This window comes from Marmota monax, unplaced genomic scaffold (assembly GCF_021218885.2).
Source record: "Marmota monax isolate L192 unplaced genomic scaffold, Marmota_monax_Labrador192_F-V1.1 WCK01_AAM20220418_F8-fsc01247, whole genome shotgun sequence".
Lineage (NCBI taxonomy): Eukaryota > Metazoa > Chordata > Mammalia > Rodentia > Sciuridae > Marmota > Marmota monax.
The window spans coordinates 62,574-72,539 of record NW_026694910.1 but is presented as its reverse complement, the minus strand read 5'-3'; the positions used below and the strand labels follow the sequence as shown (position 1 = coordinate 72,539).

At 43.2% G+C, this 9,966-nt stretch overlaps 1 pseudogene; it reads right to left on the bottom strand.

Moving 5' to 3' along the window:
• Positions 1-325: 325 nt before the first annotated feature.
• Positions 326-4,011, bottom strand: LOC124080961 (UDP-GalNAc:beta-1,3-N-acetylgalactosaminyltransferase 2-like; annotated as a pseudogene).
• Positions 4,012-9,966: the final 5,955 nt, after the last annotated feature.

Genomic DNA, 9,966 nt, shown 5'->3' with positions numbered 1-9,966 from the left:
TTTTGTATAAAAATAAAACAGATTTCCATGTTTTTTTTTTTTCTTTTTTTTTATTCTAAAATAAAGATCACATTTATTATCACAAGTTGCATAAAAACACACAGCTTTTACAAAAATGATTGATGGAAAAATACTCATTTGACTATGTCGTGATATTTGTGGGAACACCACACTATTGCTGTACCTCCAGCTAAAGCTTCAAAGAAACTGGTTTTCATAATTAAATCTCTACTATTTACCACAACCCATCTTTGGAAAGAAGTTCATACCATGTTCTGAACAGACCAAAGCATTTGCTCAGTTAAATTACATTCCAGGCCTGGTGGTTGCTTGTGTGTGTAACATGGGACACATTTTTGATAATCACAGGATAGCTATGCTGGACCTTGTCCATCTCAGTCTATACCCTCCCTTCCCAGAGGAGGATGAGCTATCTCCTCAGGGCACCTGAGCCCACTCCAAGCTTCTTTCAGTAAGTAACTCAGAAGAAGTAATTACAAAGACTTACAAAGAAAACCATTATTTCACCTGTCTTTTCCTCTGAGCTGAGAATCTAATTTCTGGTTTATCAGATTAAGGAATAATACCTACTGAAATGGCACGAAAACTGTTAGGGGCACCTGGGTCAAACACTGACTTCACTTCCACGAGTTTCCCAAATGACTCAAGTAAGTGGTAGAAAGACACAAGTCTACCTCTACTTATTTTCCTGAGTGAATTGATACCTGACAGGGACAGCTATCATTGCAGCTTGGTCTCATTATGTGACCTGGTTTTACAGGTAGCTGTCCTTTGAGACATCTTCCTTTTCTTTGATAGGCTCCATGGCCATTCAAAAGGTGAAGGCATTCCTGTCACGTCTTCTCAAAGTTCCTGTGTCAGAACTTCTGCTGTCCTATGAAAGTCCCAAGGTAAGCCACCCCCAATAGACAGTCAAGCTCAATTCTCCACAGTAAGACATGATTAAACTGTCTAACATGGTCCAGTTCTGAGCAGGGAGCACATATTTATTAGACTTTGAGTAACCTGTGGCATGGAGGTCATCTTTTGTCAGGTCTGTCTTACCCCCTACCTTTGTTCTAATTTTAGATGCCGGGCAGAGAAAATGAACTAGGAAATGACCTACAGTCATTACAGTTTTATTCTATGGAAAATGGAGATTGTCTACTAGTGAGATGGTAACAATCAGCTTTAAAAATTTAGTGACTTGACTGTTCATCGTGACTGGGGTTCGCTGGGAAGAAATGATTTGCTGGAACAGTTCTACTGTCAAATGAGGTTTTACAGCTTGCTCAAAGTATAACAAAGGATGTACTTTTCACCAGGAAGAGACCATTTGTAGGCTTGTATATAATAGCAGTAATAAAGGCTTTGACTACTCATGATCTTCTGATCTTACTTCATATGTATTTTCATAGCTCCTCACTATTGATTATTAAATAGAAAATAGCTAGTCTAATAACATCTGAATATAGTTAATGTCTGTCATAGACTAGTTTTAATGAAATTCTCTACTGATACTATTTTAAAAGGTTACCGAAATGATTTGGTCACGTGGGGAAGTATCCCTTAAATTCAGGGAGGCACATCCTTTACTATCATATGCCTGCTATTTTTTCTTCTCAGGTATACTATCTTGAGAGTCCTTAACAAGGCAATCCACAGGCTTTTCTCCATAGTTATACCTAAACTTAGCATAGTATTAGCAGGTTCCCAGCTCTGACCAACTTAACCAGGGGTCAATGATGAAAGCAAAATCCTCCCTATGACACAAAAACCCTAAGAAGTATATTCATAAAAATGTGTTTTAACAGGAGTACTACATTTATCTTCAGGATTTATCTTAAATGACCACAAAAAAAAAGCATTAACAAAAAACCATGGATATTAGTCTAAGTAAATGAACATATTTAAGCCAGGTCCATGACTGAGAATTATATCAGTTCCTTTCCAAGGTCAAACTGCCCATTTCATTCAAGAGCCACAAAATCTGACATTATTTCCAGAAACCCAAAACTTTGGTATAAGTGATCACTGCTCATGTAAGTAAGCACACAGTATTTGTGAGTTTTTTGGCGTGTGTTGTCTAATCAAGCCATACAGACCTATGCAATCCAGGCAGAAATTCAAACTCAGATGAACTATTAATCATGATTTAGAAATACTTTTCCTTTTATAAAACAATTTGGTAATTTTAAATCATTTTCCAATATATAAATAAAAACTTAACTACAGTTATTAATTGATTTTTTTAAAAAGAAGGAAATCAGCACAATTAGTACCACACTGGTTCAGGTGAAGGTGCCAGCCCAGGGCTCTCCTGAAAGACTATCTATTCTACTGCCAACCATGGCTGCTCTTCTCAGACTTACATGGAGATTATCATCCACCTGCCCTTGTCTTCATGCAGCCCGTATGAATCTCTTGTCACCTTGTTGCACACTGACAAGGGTCACCACACATTCCCTTTAGTTCCCACAGCTCTGTCAGCTCGTGAGGGGAGTACTGAGGGGAAGACAGCATTCCTGTCTCACAGGTCTTCTCACACAGCCACAGGCTGTCCTGGTATCTTCTAGGTCCTATGGCTGCCATCCAAATGCCCATGCTTACATCTTCACCCTGATAGGTCTTTAATCTCCCCGAGTTGCTTGCCAGCCAGTTGACAATGTCCCTGGAGATCACATACCCTGACCCACACGCGAATGCAGGGTAAGCTGGGCTGGGATACTCCAGTTCTTGCCACTTTCCAGTTCTGTCCACTGCCCAATTCAATCTGAAATTTCCCCACCAAACGTTAGGCCCATCCAGATTCTTTTGGGAAATTCTTTTAAACACAGCTTCTAAGTCTATGTAACAGTCATCATCTGTCTTCAGCAACAAACTGAAGCTGGTGGTTTCCACAGTCCATCGATAGAAGTTCAATAATTTTGCAGGAACATTTCGGTAAGTGTCTACAACATCCACAAAAACAATGTCACCATGAACACTGCTCTCCTCTGTCAGTAAGGCATCTTCCTCATGGAGGCTCCTTATGTGATCAGCGAGTCTCTGAGGCCGAGAGTGAAGGCTACGCAAGAGAGCGTCACCTTCCTGAATGGTGTAAATGAAGCCACCTGCAACTCCTTCCACACCTTCCATGAATTCATGAGGCAGTGCACCCTCCCCAGCAGTAATGACCCGGAGGACTCCGCCACCGTCATGCACGGTCACCCTGTGCAAGTTTCCCGACACGAGCCCGTGGAGGTCTTGACTCTCCCACACCACGGTCCCTTCAAAGCTCTCGGGTAAGATGAACTGCTCCACGGGCTTGTACCACAGCTTGTTCACCTGCACGCCACAGCTCGGAGGACTGAAGCGCGCAGTGAAGAGCGCCTCCTCCTGTTCCGCCTGGTAGAGCTTGACCGTGATGTTTCTCTGGAAACCCTTGTCGCTGGCTTCATAGAACACTCCCAGGCTGGTAATGACAATCGGGTGGAGCACTCGGAAGCTCACGCTGACGACCCGGGCCTCGGAGAGTCCTGATGAACCCTCCTCAGAAAGGCTGAATGCCTCGATTTCCTGAGTCAAAACTGGGTTGGAGATGTTAAGCAGTCTGCAAGAATAGGGGTCCTCTCGGTCCTCCACAGGCACGTCACAGCCCCGAGCACCTATGATGAACTTCACAAGCACCCGCTGACTCAGGGCTGGGTGACGCAGCGAGTGCTTCAGCCAGGTGTTTCTTATAGCATCCCGGAGCTCACGGTTACTTCGAGCTGACAACACACCCACCACCACATCATAGTGACTGGACTTCCACTGATGAAAGAAGGCCTGGGAATCTGCCGCGCCGGCCCCGGGGGCGCGGGCGGCGAGGAGCGCAGCCGCAGCCAGAGGTGCAGCGCGGCCCCGAGCACGCACGGGCACAGCAGCACCAGCCAGTTTCGCATTGGCCGCCCAGCCGCTCCCCCTCGCGCCCCGCCGCGCGCAGGGCTCCCCCGCGTCCCGGCCGACAGCGAGGGCCCCGCGCGCGCCCGGCCCCGGGGGCGACTCCGGCCAGCGTCTCGCCAGCCTCCGACCGCGGGCATCGGCGCACGGCGCCGAGCAGATTTCCATGTTTTGTTAGTCACTCTATTTTTAAGTGTCCTTATTTTAACAAGTCATCCTGTAATTAATGTAGCAAATTCCTTAATCTTAAAAGAAATCCTATTATCACTTCCACTTATAGAGAGGAAACTGAAGTACAGAATTCAAACAGCTGATGAGGATTGAAATGGAGATTTAACCTTGAGTAGCTGAAACTCCTGATCTCTGCTCCTTTATTTGACCATTAGATGCAAGCTCATCTGTGAGACTCTTCACAGTTGTTGTGGTTGTAGAGTCATTATTTGGGCCCCAGTTTTGCTTGTTTTGGGGATTCAAGCATGCCCAGGCTAAGCTCTGGAGATAGCAAGCTCTTAAGAATCTCCTTCTACATACTGACGTGACTAATGTGGAGTCCTGGTTGTGGGTGGAGAGAACAGTTTAAAAGGTATTTTCCTGGCTGGAATCCACCTTCTGACATCTGTGGAAAGAGGCTGGGAGCAGAAGCTAAGGGGCTGATTCTGCAAGTGAGAACCTGGCATGAGGATGTTGCTCCTGGCTGCCCTTTGGTCTCACCCTACCTGCTTTCAAGAATGATCCTTTAGAAGAACCGAAGGCTCAAGAGCAAGTGAATCAAGATGTTGGTGGTTTTAATGATACATTTTTTAATCACTATGTGAGACTGAAAGAATGTCTGAAATAATCTAAGGTTAGGAGAATTGGGCCAACTAAGGAAACAGAAAACTGCCAGCTACAAGCTATTAACTTAGCTTAGACTACAAAGGCTTTATTTTCCTGAATTAGCAATGTGTTTGGAGGGTGCCTCTGGGACTTCCTCTTATATTAAGCAATCACTGTGGCCTGTGATGAGGATGGGTTGAAGGCTACAAACTCAGGAAAGAGATGTAAAAGTAAAAAAGAAGCCCAAACCCCTTGGTGGAGGTTTTAGGAAAACAAATGAGATAACTCCTGGTGGGAGATGATCTAGGTCAGTGGGTCCCTTGGCTCTATTTCTGAGCACAGGACAGAATCCCAGGGACTAGTTTGGCCTGGGACCTTTATAGGACACAAGAATGAATGAGGCACTTTTGTAAAAAGCAGACCTTTCTTCTCCAAAGACAGATCCTGAACCAGTTGCCAATTCTGCCTCTCTAAGCACTTTCCTCTTACCTGGGAAAATTTGAGCAACAAGAATGAGGCCAGCAAAAATTAAGGACAACATTCTCATGGCTTCAGACACCTGTGGAGAGATGAAGAGGGAGGTGCAGTAGCTGGAGTCCAGCTCTTCAGTCAAGGGAAGTTGGCAAAGATTCACTCTACTGCTCTGAACTGGCTTTAAGTCAGCCTTGGTCTGAAATGCTCATTAAGAACACACTGTTTTCATGCTCCAGTGAGTAGTGTGTGGGCTGACAGGTCAGACTTTGCCTAGTCACATTATGAGAGTGTAAGAAGGAACCTTGTCTGGAATACTCTATTCTGTGACTCTGTCTAGACTTCTCCCACATTTCCTTCAACCCCCATCTGGAGGACCACCAGTTATTCCATAAGACCTATGAACCCAACTCATTTTCTTCTCATTTTAAGATTGTACATATGACTTACTCTTCTTATTTTTACCTGTTAACTTTATTACAATTATTTGCCTGTATTCAGTGAAGAAATGAGGGGTTCACTTCCATATCTGCACAGACCTTGTGATGGGAAGCCCATCCCCTTACTTCTGCCCCTCCCATCCCCTTTCTCTCCTGCCCCAGCCCACTTCCCAGGGCCTTACCACTCCTCTTCTTTATGATCATTTTTCATTTATTTTTCTTTCATTATTGTTTAATTTTCAAGTATGAGAGAAAACACATGATACTTGTCTTTCTGTCTGGCTCATTTGATTAACATGCCATCTTCTAGTTCCATTCACTTTCCTTATTTTTTATGGCTGGGGAATACTCCATTGTATATATATGTAGGATAGTCTCTTTCTCCATTCATCTCTCTCTCTCTCTCTCTCTCTCTCTCTCTCTCTCTCTCTCTCTAGTATGTTTATTTTACTTGTTTGTTTTTATGTGGTGCTGAGGATAGAACCCAGTGCTTCACATGTGCTAGGCAGGCCCTCTACCACTGCACTACCACCCCATCCCTCTATTTATTCCTTGATAGGCACCAAGCCTGATTCCATATCTTGGCTATTGTGAAGAGAAGAACATTAAATACAGATATACATGTATCTCTTTTTTTCATGGTTGGGGGGTACCTGGGATTGAACTCAGGGACCCTCAACCACAGAGCTTCATCCCCAGCCCTATTTTGTTTTTTTTGTTTGTTTGTTTGTTTTGTTTTTTTGTGACTTGTAATGTTCTTTTATTTTTGTATATCTACATTTTCTATTTTTTATATTGTGAAACATTACTTTTATACTAAGGGAAAATTAATAATAATATTAATAGTAAGATAAAGCTTGTAAATATATAAAAATTCTTAGTTTTAATGGATTCCCCTATTAATTAATATTTAGGTTGTTTTAGTCCATCTGCTTCTGTTGGTTATTTCGGTTGTTGCAAACATACATTATTGCTGTAGAATTCTTTTTTCTAATTTTTCAGTGTTGTAAGGAGCAAAGAAGCAAAGAACATAAGTAATTGACAAAAAGGGGGGGGGGGTGGATTAATTATAACAACCAAACAAAAATGCTTACAAAGCACAGAGAGCTGAAAGCTACCTTGTGATACAGATGCAGCAAAGTTGTCAACATTCAAATAATCATTGCCCCAGCCATATTTTGTATTTTATTTAAAGACAGGGTTTCACTGTTGCTTAGTGAGTTCCTTAGTGCCTCTCTGTTGCTGAGTTGGCTTTGAACTCATGATCCTCCTTCCTCAGCACATTAAGTACAGATCTACATGTGCTGAGAGCCACAGCTGAGTCGGAATGGCCCCTGGCATTTTGCCAATAGTATTGGTTGAGAGGCAAGCCATTAAGATGATGCTGGATTGATTCGGTTGTATATTAGACCTTTACTGTCCACCTTGCCTGCTACTTTGGAGTTCTCCCACTACTTTGGAGTTCTCGTGGGGATTCCCGGAGAGTTCCCATTGGTTGGGGAAGTGCGGGAGGAGGGCTTTCTGGAAGAGGAATTTCCGGTTGGTGGTTCCTGGAGGAGCCGCATGGAGTTCAGGGGAGTTCCAGGGAGCGTGTGTGGAGTGTGCTGGTGGAGTTCAGAAATAAAGTTTGTTCCTGCTTCAGTGGCTCATGATTTGTGCCCAGCCAGACTGCAGCATTTGGTGGCCCGTACGGGGAACGCCTGAAGCTCAGAGGTAAGTGAAATTGCTCGCCCCTAAGGGAAGGCGAGAGAATGGGTGACCATTTCAAAAAACAATGTGTTCTTGTTTTGATTTGATTTGTTTTGGTTTCAAGCTGCCTACCCCTAGAACTTTCTCAGACAAACTGGGAAAAATGGTTGGCTCAAGGTTTGAAGTTGTTCGCCCCTGAGGAAGAGATAGAAATAGACCACAAATGCACATGTCGAGAAAATAGGAAAATTGATACAACGATTTTTTGTTCCGTTTTTGTTTCATTCTGCTTCAGTTTTGTTTTGTGTTATCTTGTTGGGTTGTGTTATCGTTATAGTAGATTAGTAATTAGTAAAAAACAAACTGAAAAAGTGTTAAGTAAATTGTTAGAGGTCCAGACTATGGTAGAAAACGTGTTAGATCAAGCAAAAGAGAAGGTCTCTCGAGCTAGTCAGACAGAGGAAGAAAATTTAAAGGAAAAGGGGCTATTAGGGAAAAAGCTACAACAGGAGACTGCTACTAACACTGTTCTATCACCAGAGGGTGTAATTCAACCAACAGCTCCACCTATAGAGACAGCTGAGTGGCCCTCAACCCCCGTAGTTGATAGATGGATCCTGAGACAGGACCTCAAAGATTAGCATGCCCTGTACTTGAGCAGGCAGGAGGCCAGCGAATTCACTGTGCTTTAGATTTCAAAACAGTGAAGCAGTTAAAGGAGGCTATAAAAACCTATGGTCCCCAAGCACCCTTCACTGTAAGCATGGTCGAATCCATTACCAACTTGGACATGACGCCAGCAGATTGGGCTAGCATGTGTAAAGCTGTGCGAAATGGAGGACAATATTTGCTATGGAAGGTAGCCAATGAGGAATTTTGCATGGAGACGGCTAGGCGATATGCAGCAGCCAGTTATCCTCACAGAAATCTAGATATGTTGTTAGGAGAAGGACCTTATGAGGATCAGCAGCAACAAATTAGACATGATCCTGCTATATACTCACAAATTGCTGCAGATGCAGTTAGGGCATGGAAGACTTTACAAGGACATGAAGATTTACAAGGTCAATTATCTAAGGTAATACAGGGAGCTAATGAACCTTCACTGAATTTGTAGATAGTATTATTCAAACAGCTACCAGAGTTTTTGTGGATACAGAACAAGCAGTGCCATTAATAAAACAACTGGCTTATGAGCAAGCAAATCGTTGGTGCAGAGAGGTCATTAGACCATGGAGAAAGACATTTTAGACCAAGCAAAAGAGAAGGTCTCTCGAGCTAGTCAGAGGAAGAAAATTTAAAGGAAAAGGGGCTATTAGGGAAAAAGCTACAATAGGAGGCTGCTACTAACACCATTCTATCACCAGAGGGCGTAATTCAACCAAAATCTCCACCTATGGAGACAGCTGAGAAAATACATGTAATCTCTTTTTTTTTTTTTCATTGGGAGTGGATACCAAGAATTAAACTTATGGTCCCTCAGGCACGGAGACACATCCCCAGCCCTATTTCGTATTTTATTTAAAGACAGGGTTTCACTGAGTTGCTTAGCCTCTCTGTTGCTGAGGCTGGATTTGAACTCATGATCCTCCTGCCTCAGACTCCCAAGCTCCTGGGATTACAGTTGTGCCCCCATCAGGGCCAAGTATCTCTTTTATATGCTGATTTTATTTCTTTCAGATGCACACCATGAAGTGGGAGAGGGGGATCACATGGTAGTCTCTGTTCTGTGTTTGGAGGGACCTGCATGCTGTTTTCCACTATGGCTACACTAACTTACATTCTCCCAACAGTGTCTAAAGGATCCTTTTACTTCACATCATTACCAGGACACCCTTTTGTGTGTGTGTGTATGTGTGTGTGTGATGACAGCCTTTGTAACTGTAGTGAGATGGAGTCTCAGGGCAGGTTTTTTGTTTGTTTTAGAAACACCTTTATTTATCTGAATGCAGTCCTGAGAATCCAACCCAGTGCCTCACACATACTAGGCAAGCACTCTACCACTGAGCCACAATCTCAGCCCTCTCAGGGCAGTTTTGATTTGCATTTCACTGATGCAGTTTTTCATATATTTTTTATTGGCCATTTATATTTCTTGTTTTAAGAAGTGCTATTCAGATCATTTGGCCAATTTTTAATTGGATTGCTTCTTTGTTGTCATTTTATAAATTACTATTGGATAAATACTTTGCAAAGATTTCCCTACACTCTGTAGGTTTTTCTCTTCACTCTGCTTATTGTTTCCTTTGCTGTGCAGAAACTTTCATCTCCTAGAATACCATCTGGCAGTCTTGCTTCTTCTTCCTGTGCTTGGAGTAATGTGCAGGAAGTTGCGTCTGTTGTCTTGAAGTGTTTTCTGTTTTCTCATCATGGCTTCACTAAGACAAAGCCCTCCAGGGCTCCCAGGCACCCTTCCACCAAGAGCCTCCTGCAAGAGCAGATAAGCCACCATCTAGAAATTAATGGAGAAATTGCTAGAAAAGATGACAAGTTGCTGCCACTACTAACTGATCTGCAAAATGAAATCATTGATTCCAAAGATCCCCGTATCTCCCCTGCAGGTAAGAGATGCTGAAACGCAGAAAGAGCCAGGGGAGTGCAGAGTGCTAGAGGCTGGCATTTGATA